This window comes from Podarcis bocagei (genome assembly GCF_964188305.1).
Source record: "Podarcis bocagei genome assembly, chromosome: 3".
Lineage (NCBI taxonomy): Eukaryota > Metazoa > Chordata > Lepidosauria > Squamata > Lacertidae > Podarcis > Podarcis bocagei.
Genome location: NC_138127.1, coordinates 35829343 through 35849144, shown reverse-complemented (window position 1 = coordinate 35849144; position 19802 = coordinate 35829343). Strand labels below are relative to the sequence as shown.

Genomic DNA, 19802 nt, shown 5'->3' with positions numbered 1-19802 from the left:
ATCTTTCTCTCTTTAAATAATACATATATCACTCTTTATCTGACCAGGTCACTTTTTATCTGAGGGTGATCTGTTATCATAGTGTAGAATTAACAACTACCATCAGAATTTTACCACACAAGTTAATAATGGAGTGTTATGCCTGCTTAACCATCAGTCCAGAGTTGTTCTCTCTAATACAGGAATGCTTTATTCAGCATGGTTTCACATGACTCAAGTGGAGCAACTTCTACCACTTTCCCTCAGTCTGCATTGCTGTAAACATCAGAACAAAAAATGCAAACTAGCATCTTGTTACTAGAAAAGGCTTTATGTTTGTATTGCAGATGAGTAAGAGTTTCTTTTAACAGCACAACCCTCAGACCAGTTATGCCAGAATCTGTCTAATCATAACTGATAAAAAGCCAATTTTCTTAATCAGTTTTCCATAATATTTTCTTTATTTTCTTAGAGACTTCAACAGGATTAAGATGGTTGCTGCTGTCCTAAAAAGCATTAGGTGGTGTGTTGTTGTTTTTTTTTTGGGGGGGGGAGATAAACTTATTTCTCTCCTTTGCTCTCTCTTGCCATGCAAAGAGAGGAAAGGAAGCCTGCTTTATGTTCACAACTGCAGCCGTGGGGAGTGTAAATGGGGTGGGGGTGGCAAAGTGTAAAGGGAGAGAGGAGGGGGTTATGGGGTTTGGTGAGTAGGCAGTGTTGGAGAGCAATGCAAGTAGGAACACAACCCTTAGTTGTGCATGAAACAAAAATGCACCTTGGAATTTTCTTTTCATTGTTTATGACATATGCGAATCTTGCTAATGTGGGGCAGAATGTAGAACAGAAATCCTATGTGGGCTTTACAATGGCATTAAAAGATGTCAAAAAAACAAGTTTAAGCAACACCTGTGAAAACACCCTGTTTGGTCTTAACCCAAGTAATCTGGTTTAATTCCTCTGTGAACTGTAGACATGGTGTATTAATAGACCTGCTGTGCACTCTGTCAGTTGTAGGAACTGAGATATATAAGCAGAAAAAAATAGTTAGTTCCAGTAGACAATTATGGAAACAAAGTTTACAAGTGCTCAAAAGAGGAGCTGATGAAGACTGGGGCCAACCATGAGAAGAGAATGGTAAATTTATTATAATCAAGAGGAAATTGTCATAATTTTAATTGAGTAAACTCAATTACACTATGTACACTATGGCTTGATCCTGAGTTGCTCTTCTGTAAACTGTTCCAGTAGAGGCTCTATTGGGCGGGGCAGGAAAGAATGGTAATTTTCACTTATTCCATTTTCACTTATTCCACGCAAAGGAGTAATTTGTGTGGGTAGAGGGACAAAGGGGTAATTGGAGAAGTCACAATATTTCAGTAATTATTGGTTTAATAGTATACCTCTACTTGACATATCAGTCTTCAGGAACTTCCTAACAGGGCACAGTCTGCAAATTATTTAAGGAAGCTTGGCCGAAGTGAAATGAAGCTTGTTGTGAGTCACCTTGAGGAAGCTTAGGCTGGAAAAGCCTCAAAATAAATATTAATCTGAGAGGTAGCGAACTTGGTGCCCTCCAGATGTTGTGGAATAAAATCCCATCAGCTCCAACCAACATGGCTGATGATCAGGGATGATTGACACCATGTTGACTATCCCTGGTCAGACTGAACACACATAGCCCCCAAGTATTTGGGGGAGTTGAAACATGACACTACACTTCTCAATATGCACTAACATAAACATGGGGCATTAGTGATTGTCATTTCTGATGTTGCACTTGGAACCACCATCAGTAATCACCACCCTTAGCATCAATTTCCTAGCACAGCAAGTCTTGGGATTAACCATGATGGTAAGGCTCTACCCACTTTTTGTTCTGAAACTGTCAGAACAATAAAGAAACTAGATGAATAATCCAAAATAAGCCATTTGAAATTGTATTCTTTCTGTGATGGATGTCTTTTTACATGGCTGTCTTGGTAAAGCAATGGTCCTCAAAACAGTTTGAGCTAACACTGCCTTCTCATGCCTCTCAGATATTATCATTACAGGAAGAATCAAACAGAAGAGTTCTCCTGAAGACTATCTCCTAAAGTGGTCTTAACTTTAGGAAAACATAAAGAACAAAGTAGCAGCTTGCTCTAAATTCTTTTCTTCCCAAATTATATTAGGATGATTGGGCAAAAAAGATGAGCAAGGATCCATTGTCAGAGGGCATTCAATGTATGGGAGATGAAGACTATGCCAGTCCCAGGATCCTATTCCACTCTAGAACTTCATGCCTCAGAAGAAGGGTGCCCTAACTGTTTGAGAAACCTTGTAAACCCCATGTTAAACTTGTTTCCATTGCTTTATCCAATGCATGCTACACAGTATTCTCCTCAGTCCACAATCCTCTTTCCATAGTGTAGTAGTTGATTGTAATAATATATTCTGGATTATAGGGTTGCCATATTTCAAAAAGTAAAAACCAGGACACCCCCAAAGTGAGTTTTTTTTAAGTAAACCCCCAAAAGTTATTGAGCTTTCCGCACGTATGGCAACCCTAGGATTGCAGCTTTGCTATCTTTATCGTATTTATTGCTCAGCAGGAAAGTCTGCACAGACTTCTAGGTGTGGCTGGAAACACTAGCTACTGTAGCTTCCTTTCAAAATAAAAATCCAGTTATGCTACTAAAAGTTTAGCATACTAGATTGTTCTGGCTAATTGTCAAGCAAGCTGCTCAATCTAGACATACTGCATAAGTCAAAGTATCATTTTTACAAGGTGAAAAACCGAGCATATTGAGATTCTTACACAAGATGGAGAAGTACAGATAGATCCAAATTAATACATAGATTTGACTTGAGAAACTGGTCACACTTTTCAATGAATTTTATGAGCCTATATAATCTGTGTGACTGCATTTGTGGGTATGCAGTGGTAATGTCTGTGAGTAACATTATTTGAATCTGTTGGGTTAGTAATTCATTTCAGGGTTGCACTAGCACTATATACCTTTACTGCTGTGTGATATCCATGATAATCATTGGAAGTATTCCGTGTTTCAGTTGCTTGTTAATACTAGGTCTACCAAAAAATAATAATAAAAAAAAAATAGTAAGCATTATCTGGAGAACCAGGGAATGATTCAGTGTCTTCGCCAAATAGAAAACTGTTTCAGTCAGATAGCACTTTATTCTGTTTTTCTGATGTTTCCTTACCTGGTAATTTCCATGTTTTAAATGATCTAACGCAACATAAAAGCCACTTCTGGAAATCTAGTGGAAGCTTAGCACTCATTTCTGTGTGAATTGTTCCCAGAAAAAAAATCCATTTTCAACCCCATTTACTGTACTCAAAAATCCACAGGAGGTTTGTGCTGTAACTTCCCCACCTGAAACTTCATGTCTCAGAAGTTCCAGGTGGGGAAATTACATGGATCATGCCATGTGATTAAGTTTGGGGTGGCATTCCAGTATAGTTCTTTTCCACCAGTTTCATGGTGAATAGTGGGGAAACAGAAGCATGCATGCGCATTAAGGGTGGTGATGTCCATTGATGCCTTTAGCTACTGGTGTGAATGAAATTTAGTGTAACATAATGGTATATTGATCAAACAGCCACAGATTTGTAATGCAAAAGGTAAAGGTACCCCTGACTGTAAGTTCCAGTCGCAGACGACTCTGGAGTTGCACGCTCATCTCACTCTATAGGCTGAGGGAGCTGGTGTTTGTCCACAGACAGCTTCCAGGTCATGTGGCCAGCATGACTAAGCTGCTTCTGGTGAACCAGAGCAGCGCACGGAAACGCTGTTGACCTTCCCGCCGGAGCAGTACCTATTTATCTACTGTACTTGCACTTTGACATGCTTTTGAACTGCTAGGTGGGCAGGAGCTGGAACCAAACAATGGGAGCTCACCCTGTTGCGGGGAGCTCACCCCATCGCAGGGATTCGAACCGCCAGCTTTCCGATCGGCAAACCCTAGGCTCTGTGGTTTAGACCACAGTGCCACCGCGTCCCATTAATGCAAAAGGTAATGCAGTGTAAAAGGAAACTGAGACAGAAGTGCTTTCATTATAAACTAATTCAATAATCCCCACATCTGAATGCACCCAGAATCAGGCAAAGTGTCATTTTGACATGCAGCATTTCCAATGTTGCTTTACTCATGGAAACATGGTGAAGGTTATATCACTTTCATGAGTACGGTGGAAATCAGGTGGAACAGAATTAGTAAAATAACAGCAGAACTTGTATTTGGATGTTGCAAAAGTAAGGTACTCAACCCAGAGAAACTATGAAGAGAATCAGCATGCAATGTCTGTCAAAGAACTAGCAATACCTTCAGAAAAATGTATGCATGGTCAAGAGAGACATATCTTCACTCAAGCTATGTGCAATCATATACTGACTTCTGAACATTCTTCAAATAGTTAACAGGGCCTAAGATCCACCAGAAAATACCGCTGAGCTCACAATACTGGGTTGGTGATATAGTAACAGAGGAAGTATTCTCCTTTATATAGTTTTGTTGCCAATAAATAATTATAGAAGTTATGGTTCAGGATATTCCATTCCATTTTCCCCACCCACAACAGATAAATAACACCTTGTGGCCACTGAGCATGCTCGACCCTTATTGGGCTATTTTGGAGAGGATTTTTCTTAAAAGAGTTGTGTGGACAACCCCCCCCCTTGTTTCTCAGTACCCCTGTTTTAATTATATAGCCATCACAACTCAGCACCGTTGTTTGCCATTACCATGTACCAGTGGTACTTGCAACTAAATGTTGCAGAGTGGAATTCTCCCTGTTCAGGATTCCAGCCACTCTGTTCCTTTCCCCCTCTCACCTAGTTTTTTTGTGCTTCCCCAACAGTCAGTAGTATACTGTGGCACTTTTTGAGATTCCACCTAAAAATTTTGCTGCTCTCTCAAAAATTCTTACACTTCCCCCTTGTACATACATTTGGCTACATGGGCACCAGCACTTTCCTCATAAAGATTGGAATTAGTATGGTGTTAGGAGTTTGTGGAGGGCTAGATCCTCCTAAATTCTTAGATTTAGTAAATTTAGTATTAAGGGAAGCTGCCAGACACTGAATCTAGCACAGGGGTAGGCAACCTAAGGCCGAGGGGCTGGATCTGGCCCAATTGCCTTCTCAATCTGGCCCGTGGACAGTCCAGGAATCAGCGTGTTTTTACCTGAGTAGAATGTGTCCTCTTATTTAAAATCTCTGGGTTATTTGTGGGGCACAGGAATTTGTTCACCCCCCCCAAAAAAAAATATAGTCCGGCCCACCACATGGTCTGAGGGACAGTACCGGCCCATGGCTGAAAAAGGTTGCTGATCCCTGATCTAGCACACCAAACCAGTTTTCCATGCTCAGGAAGTCACTTGAGACAAGATGGGCCATTCACAAGAAGCAAAGAGAGTTCTGGGCCATTAAGAATTATTGGTAATGCAAATATTGCCAGCCAGCAGAGGGGAGGAGCTCCTCCCCCCCCCCCAGTAGCAGAGACAAAAGCCAATGGCAGCAGACAAGGGCCAGGTTTACAGTTCCAACTTTGAATGACATAAGCTGGGGGAAGTCCTTGGAGTCCAGTAAGAAGGATAAGGAGAGGCAGAAAGGGGAATGTGAGCTGGCAATGACAGGCTGGAACTAAGGGGCACAGAGTACAGTTGTACCTCAGCTCCCGAACGCCTTGGGAGTAAAATGTTTCAGCTCCCAGACAATCAAAAACTGGAAGTGAGTGTTATGGTTTTCAAGCGTTCTTTTGGAAGCCAAACGTCCGACGTGGCTTATGCGGCTTCTGATTGGCTGCAGGAGCTTCCTGCAGCCAATCAGAAGCCACATTTCGGAAGTTGGACGTTTCAGAAGTCAAACGGACTTCTGGAACCAATTCTGTTCAACTTCCAAGGTACGACTGTATGGTTTTTTGTTGTCCTTTGCAACCAGTGCTGCCCTTAAAGGGGAAGCCAGACACTCATAAGATGTGAATGCTTTGCAAACTCACCATCTAGGTGCAGGTTGTCTATATGTGTAAATTAAACCATATATCATAAAGACACCACGGTCTCCACTGTGCCTGATTTCTGAAGGAAACCTGAATTCTGGGTAAGCACCTAGAACCCCTGGAATCTCACATCACTTGGAGCTAGGGGTGGCGTGTAACAACATATATTGTAGAGGCCATGTATTCCTAAACAGCACCTAAACACACCTCTTTCCTTTATTCCATGATTATTTTATCACACGTGGGGAAATGTACTCTGAACCCATTCAGGGGTACATTAATCTGTTCATATATAGCAAGGGTGGGGGAAACTCCAGCTAGTGGGTGAATCATGGCCTATCAGGCTTTCCCATTTGGCCCATGAGGCCATTTTGGGCAACCATGTCCATCCACCCTACACCTAACAACATACAGGTAAAGTCGGGGCTAGGCCTAAAGGGCGAGACTTTGTCAAGTGTGCTTGAGCAGCTTCCAAAGTGTCCAACAGCCAACTCATTGTCAGGAGCCTTTGAACTGCTGCGCAAATCAAGGACCCGGCAGGATCCCTACCCCTCACATCAGCTGATGTGAGAGAAGAGTGATCCTACTTGGTCCAGGTGCATGAGAGAATTCCCTGCAGGGAGCTCTCTTATGCACCCAAACCCAGCACTAAGGAGGATCACCCTGCATTGGCTGATGCAAAGGGAGAGTGACCCTGCTTGGTCCAGAGCTCCTTCAAGGAAGGCCTCTCACAGGCTTGAACCCAGTGGTAAGGAGAATCACTAACCCATTGCCTCCAGCATTGGCTGTTGTGAATGGAGAGTGATGCACCTTGGTTCAGGTATGTTTTTTCCACTTCTTTTCAGGGATTTGAAGTGAAGCAGCTCCTGAAACAAGGGGGGAAAGCCTTGCTTTTAACATCACCTTGCTGCCTGTTTTTGTTGACACATTTCTTGACTTGCACACATGAATGAAGCAATAATTACCTGAGTATTAAGAAGGCATCACCATTAGACAAATAATGCGGAGCTCCAGAACTGTTGCAGGAACTAAGCCACTTAAATATACAGTAGCATGCACCACTCATTATTTTTTACAGCATTCCTAGTATTGCTTCCTATTATGACTACCATTACATCTCCTATAATGCCTTTAAAAGTAATTGTAATGGAATTCACCTGGAAAAACTAGACTGTAAGAAGGCTGATCACAAAAGGTAAGTGGTAGAATTTTGGAACTGACAGATACAGAAGGAAAGAGAAAAAAAGAAGAGGCAAAGAGCTGAAGGTTGGGAGGCATCTTGAAGTGCTGTGGCTCATCAAGTGCTAATTGTAGTGAGGGAATGGGATGGCAAGGAAGGGATGCCATGGGCCAGATGGGGAGGTCTCCAGGACTGCAATCAGCTCATGGGCCAGCAGTTGCCCACCCCTGATTTGCTATCATCTAGAGTTGGAAGGCACCACAATGGTCATCTAGTCCAAACCCCTGCAATTCAGGATTCTTTTGCCCAGCGTGGGGCTCAAACCCATGACCCTGGGATTAAGAGCCTCATGCTCTACTGCCTGAGCTATCCCGGTGTCAATTAATGGCAAATGAAGTAAAGCAGGTAATAGTGGCATGTAAACTGGGGAAATCGCCTTTTCTACCTTGCTGGGCTTAAATTAATGGGCATCTTCCAATAAAACCAGATAAATGTTTTAAAGGAGACCATAAGCTTCGAAGACTTTTAATGCATAATCTAAATTTTGTTTTTGTATTTTGATGTTGTGAACCACCCTGAGATCTTCGGGTAAAGGGCGGTATACAAATTTAATTAAATAATAACAATACTGTTGATGTAAGACTTGGTTTCTGTTGTGGAACATGATATGAGGCAGGATCAATTACAAATAAGAAACCACATGCCTTTATTATTTGTAGTGGGTGGGTTACAAAAATATAACAAAATAAGTACATACATTTTATTCCAATCATAAAACAAACCACAAAGACACCCCTTGAAAAGACTCATACATACTGTCGTCCTTACAGGCTAAACTTTCAATTCCACCCTCATGTCATTTACATTGCTACATTCAGAACAATAGCCATACAGCTGCACTGTGTTTTTCTAAGCTAATGCCAGGGTAGAGTAGTGAGAACTGAAGCATTGTGCAGGCATAAAAATTATGTTGGATCAAGAAAATTAAAATGATAATGAAACAGATGCCTTCCCGTAAGCATCTGCCTCTTCACCCATAGATCCCTTGTTTCACTCCTTAGAATTAGTGTAATCCACCCCTCCCACACTTCATTCATAATTATTCTTTTTCTGACACCTCAAAACCACCATAATCCTACTATGGCTTTTCTTAGACCTGAAATATTTCTTCTCCTCTATTATACAATACTTGCATTCCTCCCCCCCCCCCCGAATTCTTCACCCACAGAATTAGGCCCTGCACATTTATTTATTGGGTGCAGTTGTCTGTCAGGGATGCCATTTGGCAAAGGAGGAAATTATTTGTGCCCCTTGTGTTTTAAGACCATTGCAATGCTCCGAAAAAGCATCTATAATCCTGACCAACTCAGTGGCTCTTCATGGTGGATTACTATTTTGTCATATAATTAAAAGGACTTATGTACAAAGTATACCTTCTCCACTGAATGAGCTACCCCTCGTGGACATGATTATCAAAGGCACAAACCTCCCTGTTTTTTAAAAGAGTGGAGTGACTCTGACCTATTTTGCTGACACTGTTGTATTTATTGTGAGGCAGTGGAAGACAGGAGTGCCTGGCGTTCTCTGGTCCATGGGGTAACAAAGAGTCGGACACGACTAAACAACTAAACAACAACAACATAAACAAATAGCAGATTTAAAGTTCCCTTAAAAACTTTACACAACTTATTTTCAGTTTCTCTTAAATATATATATGACTAGAGCTTTAAACCAAGCTGCGAATTTGGCTAACCACCATTTTTTTATCAACAGCGTGTAGGAATGGGGAAATCTGTTCATTTTGATTTCTTTCAATTTCCCTGCAAATCTCAAGTTCTCCGCATTTTAGCAACAGTTTGCAACTTTTTTAAAGTGGCATGAAAATTCCTCAGCCTTTTACTGTGCCCTTCTTCAAATACAGCCATGTTTAATGCACTTTTGCCTAATATACATGTTTTGCAAGCAACAATACAGTCTTGTATGTTATTGTCACAAACATATGCCTTGTAATGCACACTTTCCTTTAATATATGCATTTTTGTACATATTTGGTTGGAGAACTGCATCACAAAATTTGGAGAAGTGGATCATTGCATTTCTGCCCATGTATTGTTTCCCTTAGTCAGCATAGCAGGAATGACCATCATATGAAGCTTTTTTCAATTACTCATAGAATGGCATCTTCTGTCTGATACCAGAAGGAATGGGACAGTCTCTGATCCAAATTCTCCAGGGGGAAAACCGCCATACTAATACAAATTTATTCCTTGTACAAATCCAGTGAAATTTCCATTAATTAATTAATTAATTAATTAATTATTAAACATATGGAGTGTGAATTTAACCTATGAAGTAGAAGCAAAGTAGCCAAGTTTTCAATTCATCCCATTTTTTCTAGAGAAAGAAAGTGTACAAATCCAAAACACGCTTACTATGTTTGTGTTGTTAACGCATTGTTTAACGCATTGAAAGACTGGAAGGATCTTTGTAGAAATAAGTGGCACTTTAAGAGGGCTAGATATAATGAACATTTAATTGTTCATAATGTAAGCTAATAAGCTTGAAGCCTAATAATAGCTTTGAATCAGGATATTATTAGCTGGGATAGATGAGAAAAGAGCTTTGCAAATTGATCCTGGAATGACTAACCAACAGTTCATGGATGTGAACTGGAAATGGCATTTCCTGTAATAAAAAGGAACTTAATAATTACCCTTGACGAGGCCCTTCTATGGAATACTGGTTCCAAGTTTAGTGAGGAACATTGTATCCAATGGGGAACAGATCACAGAATCATAGAATTTTAGAGTTGGAAGGAACTTGAAGGGTCATCTAGTCCCAACCCCCTGCAATGCAGGAATAATTAGAAAGAAGAATAAAATTACTGTATTGGATAAACTGATTTTTCTTTTCAGCAAAGAGCTTTACTTTTGGATGGCTTTGAAACTGAAAAGGAGGGTTAAAGTTTAAAAGATCAGTTTAGGGCTTATCCACACTTACCTTTTGCTGTGTACTTTCCAGGCACACGCTGGAAAACTTGCTCTTTAAATATCAAGTGCAACAAACAGCAATTTGGGTGTTCTGCTCAAATTCAGTGGTAAAGAGTGGGTTTTCACAGGGAAAGCTCAGAAGCAAAAAAAGGAGCTTTAAAGCATGGACCATGCATGGAGGAAATTAAGTGTGGACAAGCCCTTAATAACAATTCAGAACTGATTAAATAGTTTAAAATATAAGTTTATGGGTGTGTAGCCTCCATAAACAAATGGTGAACTTAGGTTGGCTCTCAAGAGTTGTAAATGCCCTTGTTCTATTGTTGCCTGCTGGCCATTTCCTCAAGTCCCTGACAGCAGGTAGCAGCTCTACACGGGTATGGCTTTATTTGGATGAGAAAACACTGAAACTTACAAGGTTTCCTCCCTAATATCTTTTGAAAAAAACAAAGTAAAACATATGTACAGTAGAGACAAATAGCAGACACACCTACAAGGCACCAGAAACGCTGTCCCATGTCACATGCCCAGAGGGAAACCCTGTACCACCAAGGTGCCAGTCTCCTCCAAGACTGTTTGCAAGGGCACCATATTGCTCTGTCACACCCTCCTACCTTACACTAGCCTCTTCCTTGGCTCTCTATACAGTGGTACCTCAGTACTTAATTTGTTCCAGAGGAACGTTCTTAACCTGAAACCTGAAGCACCACTTTAGCTAATGGGGCCTCCTGCTGCCGCCGTGCCGCCAGAGCTCAATTTCTGTTCTTATCCTGAAGCAAAGTTCTTAACCTGAAGCACTATTTCTGGGTTAGCGGAGTCTGTAACCTGAAGCATATGTAACCCAAGGTACCACTGTATGTCTATGTCACTTCTTCTAACCTTTGATTATCTCTCATACACTCAGTAGTTTTCCTGGTACCAAGTGGGGGGTTAGGGTGAGAAGATATTGCACACAGGATGGGGAGTATCCATGGGTCACATCCAGTCAACAGGCTACCAGTATCACAGCCCTGCACTACAATATCTGATTCTGTTACTTTTCCACTTATATCCTATTACTGTTCCAACCTGTATTATCCAAATATATCTAGCAATTTTGACATTGGAACACAGTATAATTTGTTAAGGTTTATCTTATTACTTTTATATGGAAAGATAGTTGTGGTTCATATGAATCCAGGAATTTTATTCCCGGATCTAAGATCTCACAGCTGGGATGAGCTTATTACTCATTTCTTATAAGTAATTCAACTCTGCCTGTTCAGAATTTGGAAGACTCCCTGCTAACACGCAAGCTCCCATCCCACCACAAACCTGGAATGGATTGAGGCCAGACACACAAGGAAGAGTTACTTTATTTATTTATCTTATTTTCCACTTGCCCTTCCTCAAAGGATTTCAACGTAGCATATATGGTCTAATCCCATTTCATCCTCACAAAATCTCTGAATCTCTCTTGACAAGAAGAAGGGGAGGGGACAAATTAGTCATGATAGAAATATAATCAGATAAAAATAATAGAAGGAAAAAGCCAACCAACAAGTTCCTCCTTCCCCAGGTGTGTGACTTCAGTTGACTTTAGTTTTGTTTTTTAGCTGTTGACATGGAGCCTTCAGAATTCTAAACCGGTAGAGCTGGTAAAAATAATAATATACAGCCCGGATCTTAGAGTTCTTCCTTCTTTCTACAACAATGAAAATGGCAAATAGGGCAATTTCCCAATGGCACTTGCTCTTGAAGAGATTTTAGGTTTCTGTCCTATACCCAGTTACTTACTAAGTTTCATTGAACTCTGTGGGACTTCCTTCTGAGTCAGCACTTAAAGGATAGTGCTGCTACTGGCTGGAAAGGACTCATTTATTCAGGTTGGATCCAAACAATTGTAATCACACATCTACTGGCAGAATGAGGCTTTATTGCCTCTTGCTGCAATTTTATTCACCTTCAAAAAGCCATTTATGACAAGTGGAAAACCCTCCAGCCAGAACAACATGTGATTTGCAGCTGAGAAGAAATCCACAGAAATCAGGGGGACACCCTCCACACCTTACAAAGTTTAAGTACTTTCCTCTTGCATAAGTAGGCCTCTTGGACCCAACCCTGTATTTGAGGATCAGAAATTAATCATTTTGATAGGCTTGGTTGGCTTAATTTTGTACTCCATTGCAGGATGTAGTTTGGATCATGTAGTTTTGGTCAATTTGAACTGTAGACAGTTTGGTGCAATGCACCTTGCCTATTCTCTATCAGTGGCACTCTGATAGAGTAGTAGTAGTAGTAGTAATACTACATTGGGTCAAAAGACTCTTTGGGTTTCCCCTGGCCCTTTGACACTAAGAAGATGAACTTACACAAATAATGAATGGGCTGTTATTCTAGTATAAACTAGAATGTATCACTTAATTTAATCATACAGATGACAGAATAACCCAAAATAGCTGTGGTAGGCCATCACTAGAGTACTGGCCATGATAATTACTATTGGTAATGCAAATCTTTTACAAGTCAATTACATATGTTAGAATGCCAAGTTCCTTTACATATGCATATGTTTTTGCCTGTGGCATTATCACACCGCTAATATACCATAATTCAATTTTAGTGTTATTCAATAAAATAGAAATAACTAGAACTTTTTTTCTTTTTTGGTGAATGCTTCAGAGAAATACATAATGAGTAACTTGCTAATAGAACTGTAATTAAGATCCTTTGCAAACAATGGTTAATACATAATTTCAGCCTGACTTAATGGCATATAAGATCTCCATATCTTCTTTATGTGCCTCTGTACTACTATGAATATCACTGCAATTATATCAGTAAGATGCTGCCATACAGATCTTCTGGACTTGTGTAAACAATCCTGGGGAAAAGGGAATCCGGTTGCAGTTGAATTGTCCCACGCTTCCAATATTAATGGCACACACCAGTCACTGAGTTGCATGATGACAAAGCTGTCCACATTAGGCATGCATAGATGGAGCCAAAACACACACAGCTATGTCAGAAGCAAGACAGCAGTAAATCACACGGTGCAGGTTGGAATTAACTATTAGCAAAAACACAATCTGCACAGGAATGTCAGACTGGCACAGGAGGGGGGCCAGTGGTTTATGGGTTTTGGTGCCACCCGTGTGGCAGCAGCCAAGTCAGGGGGAAGTGGAAGGGTCAGAGCAGTCAAAGACAGAGGTTAGGGCACAAAACCTGTCAGAAGTGGAGGAAGAGGCAGCTCAGGTGAGAGACAGGGCAGCTGAATCCCTACCACTCCCTGCCCCACTGTCCTCTTGAACCAGAAGAGGCTTGAAGAGGGAAATGCAGTGACAAATTCCATGCAGAAGTTTCAGGGATTAATGGTTAAACCACTCTGAGAATTGTAGGTCTGTGAGGGGTGTGGGCGGGGGTCTCCTATTTAATTGATTAATTGATATCCTGCACTTCTTCCCAAAGAAGCCCAGGGTGGCAGGCACCCTAACAACTCTCAGCACCCTTAACAAACTACAGTTCCACAATTTGTTGGGGGAAGCCATGTTAAAATGGTATCATAGTGCCTTAAATGTATGGTCTGGATGTGACTGCAGACCGTCAGTAACCACTCTTTTGAATGACAAACCCACAAAGAGGGAGGGGCAACACCTAGGCAACTTATTTGGGCTGTATGCCAGCACTCCTCCTGAAGTTGGAAGAACTGAACAATATCCATCTTGCAGGAGGGACCTTTTGCTAGGGCAACGTGAAGAAGGGGGAACTACGACAAGCAACAAGGGAAGCCACAACCTCATTTCGACAACAGCAAAAGTTGGCAGATGACTTGATAAAGCATTGGGATGGGAAGCAGGCAAATCAGGTTTTGGTCCTGTCAAGGGAATACTGTAGCAGAATTAAGGGCAATCCCACTTTATATCTGATGCAGGGGACAGGCATGGCTAGAACACATAGAGTCAAAGGAAGCTCCCTATATCTGTCCATGTAGCCACAGCAGCCTTTGACATCCTTCAAGCTGGAGCTAGGGAGCGCACAAATGGACCATCAGAGTCCTGGCATCCTCAACATGAGCTCTTTACTTCAGCAAATCCAATTAATCCGTTTTGTAGGATTCCTAACCATCAGGGAGAAGACCAACCTGCTCTGTTTTAAAGTGTAACCTTATTAAGAATAAAGAACAATGCAAGCATTATATAGACAAAACTGGAAAAATGTCACAGTCACTATTTCACAGAATAAAGGCTCATGCCCCATAAAAAGGGGAAACACCTATACATTTACTAAAAACAAATTAAACAGACCAAAAAAAGAAGATATAGTCCCCACCCAAACCAACAGATTCCTAAGAAAACCCAACATTGTAGCATTTGATTTCAAGAAATTTTTTTGTTCAAATGCGGAGAACAAAAATCAACACAAATTTAGTCAAAGACATGCAAGCAGACAATAAGGGATGCTAAAAAAGAATTTGAGAAGTACATTGCTAAAAACAAAGACCAACAACCAAAAAATAATTTATTATTAAAATCAGAAGTTGGACCTTTGGAGACAAAGGTGTGCATAAAAAAGGATAAAGCAAATGCAGAAAAGGTGCATGATTTATTTGTACAATAGCAGTGTATAATATTGTACATGGTGCAGAGAAATGGGTAGAGCAAAGCTTTTCTCCCTCTATCATAACACCGGAATACTGCAGAAACAATTGTGTCACTCATATTTCACTTCATTTCAAGCTGCTGACTCGGAAATAATTATTTTCACATTTCAGATGCATGCATACTTCCTTCCCAAACTGCAGACTTTAGTTTTACTTTATCTTGTTTTCTAATGAATACTGAGGTTGAGAAAGCACATCCATAGACACAAAAGCTTTTACTACTTAAATGTGGTACATTGTTCTGGGAGCAATTTTATTCCCCCTTCCAAATGTTAATGTGTGTGTGTTTGTGTGTGATGAAGCATCAGCTCCTGCGTTATGCAGATTGGGGGGCGGGGCTGCACTGCAGCAGGGGCTAACCTCCAGCCAAGCAGGTGGGAAGGTTTGACAGTAGCCCTCCTATGGGCAGTGGCTGGCCTAGCAGCCCAAATCAGAGCGCTGTGGGGGCAGGGCAGGGCCAACTCAGGATCTGTTGGATTTTTTCCTGGCTCATTTGTCAGGTGAAGAGCCCAAGCCGGGCTCCTCTGCTGCACCAGCCTGCAGCTGACAACCACCCAGAGGGGAAAACATTCCAAGAAAACCACTCCACTTTCCAGCCTGACCAGGAGAAGCTAGCAGGGCTTCAGATGCAGTGGTGGCTCTGCCTCTCCAATCATCCTCTGGGCAGGGTTAGGATTGCTCTGCCCACACAAGAAAAACCAGAAAGTATAGCACAAATGCTGTAGCCAGCCAGTGTTCCTTAGCCTTGTCGGTATCATCTGTGGGTTGTGTTAAAAACCACCTGTGCTGACATAGCAAAGGACCTTCAGCACCCAATTCTGCATAAGACCTGCTGCAATGGAGCTCCCTGCCCCACACCACCAGCATAATACGCCTACAACAAATCACATGGGCTTCAGTGCCAGCCCAAAGACTGTCAGCTGAGAGGCACCACATGCCAACTGGAACCTACATTGCTCTATAAACCTGTAACGTTCAAGGCAGCTTCTGAGTCTGAGCAATTTGCTCTGCTTAGTAGCTGACCTGTCCAGTGCCTGATCAGCACCCTGCTTTAAACTGTGCACAGACCTGGAACACTTGTTGCAACCTCTAGGCTTGGTTGTGTTTATTATGTATGCATTTGTGTACGTGTTTCCTTATTCCTCTACATAAGATAAGGAAGTGGAAAGTGACAAAATATGACGAAATATTTTTATTTTTATTTCTTATATTGACATACCATCCCTCATTCGAAGATCTCAGGGCAGTTCACAAGATAAAAGCACAGAATAAAAGCATAAATAAATAGAACAAAAGCAAAACAAAACAATAACCCCTCTTCCCACAAACACATTCAAAAGGCCATAAAGTATTAATCAACCAAAGGCCTGGCTGAAGAGGAACGTTTTCAGCTGGTGCCTAAAGATGTGTAATGTAGGCACCATACGAACCTCCCTGAGGAGAGAAAAGGCCCATTCTCGTGTTGCTACCCTCCGGACCTCTTGTGAAGGAGGCACACGAAGAAGGGCCTCAGATGATGATCACAGAGCCCGGGGTGGGTTTATATGGGAAGAGCCGGTCCTTGAGGTCTTTTAATGTTGCCAGTCAGGAGAGATTCAAAGACATACAATCTCTGTACTTGCTTTAAGTTCAAACATTATCTAAGAAGCATTCACCGTCATAAAGTACGAACCAGGAGCCTCAGTGACAAAGAGCTGTTTTATCTTTTAATATTAAGTAAGAGACAGCTATTAAATGAACAAATTAATCTTTCCTTTCAATTAGTCATACTTTGATGTTTGGAATCCAGTATGTTCGTACAATTATACTGGATTTAGTTGCTTATAGCCGTAATAGTAAGAGTTTCATGTGGTTACCAGGCTCCCTTGTAACTTTCCACACCCAGTAAATTCACTGAAACGATATGCAGGAAGATTGTCTGCATTCAACATTTGAATTTCTTCTCAGAAAGATAATGAAAGGCGAAATTCAAAATGTGCTGTGTGGCTTTATAAAAAAAAACATTAAATATAGGCTTCATTGCTATGGGTCAGTAACCTGTGATGGAATGACTTCTCACGCGCCTTGCTTATTTACAAAATGTTATCCAAGTATCTGTTGTAAAATTTGTTGATTTTGTAAAGACCTTGGGCAGAGTCTGAGATAACATTCTGAAATCAAGCTTAGTGCCTCCTTTGTAGCACTTTTAAAATGACATTTAGAATGGAAATGAGAACCTGTCTTACTTCACAGTGCAGAAAACTCTCAAGATTCTCCACTCCTTTGCCCCTTTCCTACACACTTTATAACACTTTATGGAGGGTGCACGAGTACATAGGGGTGCTTGCACAAATACAGTAGATAGTATTGCTCTGAATCTGCAGTTTTGGAAAGAAAAAGCACCCGAGTATTGGGAATGTAAGTTTATTTCTGGGCTGCCAACTGGGCCTGATAATTTATGTTTTAAAATTGGAGACCATTAAGAAGACCCTGACAGCCATTACTAGCAAAGGATGTGAAAACAGGATGCAAGGCTGGATGGGTCTTTAGCCTGGTCCAGCAGGGCTCTTCTTAGGTTGTTCTGATGACCATCATCTCCTGGCTTACTTTCCTAGCCTCAAAGAAACAACTCATATTGTTGTAAACCACTTTGAGGTGTTTTTTTTTTAAACAATCAAGTGGTATATAAATTTTATGAAAGAAATAAAATTGTCCGCATACCTTCAAGCACATTTTTTACTATTCGGTTGTCACTGCTTGAAGTCTGTCCAGGTAAGAGCGGACAAAAGACAAGACAAGCTGTGACAGTTGCTTTGAAGTCAAACCAATCTAAGCAGACACACACACACACACACACACACACACACACACACACAAGCTTGCCACAGATGAGTCAGTATCCAGGCTGCGGCATCTTCATCTAACTAAACTGACCATAATTTATAATGGCTTTATTAAGCCACATTCCTCAGAATGCAGAGGGAACAAGGAAGAAATGCTGCAGTTGCTGCGACTGCCATACCTCCCAACACTGGAGTGAGGGAAATCAGGGCACAACTTCAACAGAAGCTACCCCCTCCCCCCCGGTCCTGTCCCATCTCACAGACACAGCCCCACCCGCTCAGCTCCCTCCCTCTCACCTTTGCCCATCACCTTTGCCCACCTCCTCCACCTTCACTGCCACCACTGCCTTTGCCACTGTGGCCTCCGCAGCCGCCACCACCACAAGTACCGCTGTTGCCGTAACCAAAGCTGCAGCCTCCACCTCCAACATACTTCCAGAATCTGGCACCACTTTCTCCAGAGATCTCAGAAACCTACGTAATTCCATCAGTCTCTGAGAGAAGATCAGGTCAACACAGGCTGTGGCTCATAGTGATTTGTCTTTTTACCACATATTGATCTGACCACCATACGGAAAAGATATTAATACCCACATCCAGGGGAAGACCCGTTTCTTGGCTGAATATTAAATCCAAGATGTGCCCTGAATCCATGCATTAGAATCTATGACAGTCTCTGTAGAGAGTGTGGATGTAGATTGTAGTGGATAAGGGTGTGAACTGTGAGCAGAGAAGTCTGTGGTTCAAACCTCACCTGAGTCATGAGCTCACTAGCTAGTCTTAGTCAAGTTTCTATTTGCTTAGCTTGAGCCTGCCTTCGATATCATGGGGATAATCGTATTGGGCAACCACACAGAGCTGGTGTAAAAACAGAAGTAGTAATGCATATAATGTCCTCTGAAATGCACTACATAAATACAGAGCATACTGATATAGACTTTTGTGTGGGGGGGTTACTTCCTGTCTGAATTGCACTGTGAGCCTATTTTGCGGGTTACATGATGAATGTTGTTGGGTTCAACTTAATATGTGTGGCTGGCCACCTGCTGTGTGTGATCTGGTTGAGATTCCTGCACTGCAAGGGGTTAGACTGGATGACCCTCGAGGTCCCTTCCAACTCTACAATTCTATGAGTGAGAATATTTAGGAAGATGCCAATTGGTGTTCCAAATTTTGGCTAATTAACCATCCATGACAAACCCTGGAATCGGATAATACCATTTCCTTCATGTTTTTCTGCAGTTACATACAAGAAGACCTTGAAGTACAGACTGTGCTGGCTGTCAGGGTTAAAAGGAAAGTCACTCCTGGGAAAAGCCACTGTTGCGTTCCATACTCTGATATGCCAGAACAGGAAGCCCAGGGTTAACAACATAGGATCAGCAGAGACTTCAGGAATCAGTTCAAGCATGAAGTATGTTGAGCAACATTCAATGAATCAAACCAAGATACTCATGCGATTTCTAAAAGCAGACATTGTGACGTCATTCTTTAAAGGTTGTGGGTGGAGTATCTTTTTTAAAAAAACTATTTGGGGCATGAAAAAGATGTGGAAAAACAGGAAATGTGAACCCCTTCTGCTTCCCGTCTACTACTCATTTGCCTACCCAGTTTGTGAAACTGCATCTTTCCATCATCACCATCAAAGCAATTTAACAATATAATAAACAGGAAAATAACAATTAAAAGTAAAAAAATTAATGACTATTGGATACAAGCCTCCATTCTGTCCTTTGCTGCTTGTACCTTCATGTTATGACTCAGACTTCAGAGACAGTGAGTGGGTTTGACATTCTAAGCCCAGTTCACACCACCTGTAAACAAGTATTATGTGCACAGAAGACTCTGGATAGCTGTAGTAGAAGCCAACTTCAGCAGCTCCCAGCTGCCTAATCAGCAGCATCTATTTCTTCACATTTCTCCTTCTCTCAAGGAGGGTGCAAAGCAGGGCTGGTACTTCAGAAGGTTTTCAGCCTGGATAGAGTCCTGAGGGGCAGACAGAGGCGTGGAGGGCTGGATTCCCCCTCCCCCCCCCAGGCCTGAGGTTCCCCATCCCTGCCACAGAAGTTAGCAGATGGTCCCTCTTTCCAATGTCTTGCAATCGATTAACTCAGAGAGGTGAATACAGTTTCTATCTGTCAAACTGGAAAGCCGTAAGACAAATGGATTCAGACATGAATCTCCTGAGCTAA

General features: G+C 41.6%; 1 long non-coding RNA gene across 1 annotated transcript; it reads right to left on the bottom strand.

The window, feature by feature from the left end:
- Nucleotides 1-7839: 7839 nt before the first annotated feature.
- LOC308583501 lies at nt 7840-9998 on the bottom strand. Its single transcript, XR_014006261.1, has 2 exons — nt 9873-9998; nt 7840-8784 (listed from the first exon to the last, which is right to left on the bottom strand). It is a non-coding gene; the product is annotated as an uncharacterized lncRNA (long non-coding RNA).
- Between the last annotated feature and the right edge of the window lie 9804 nt (nt 9999-19802).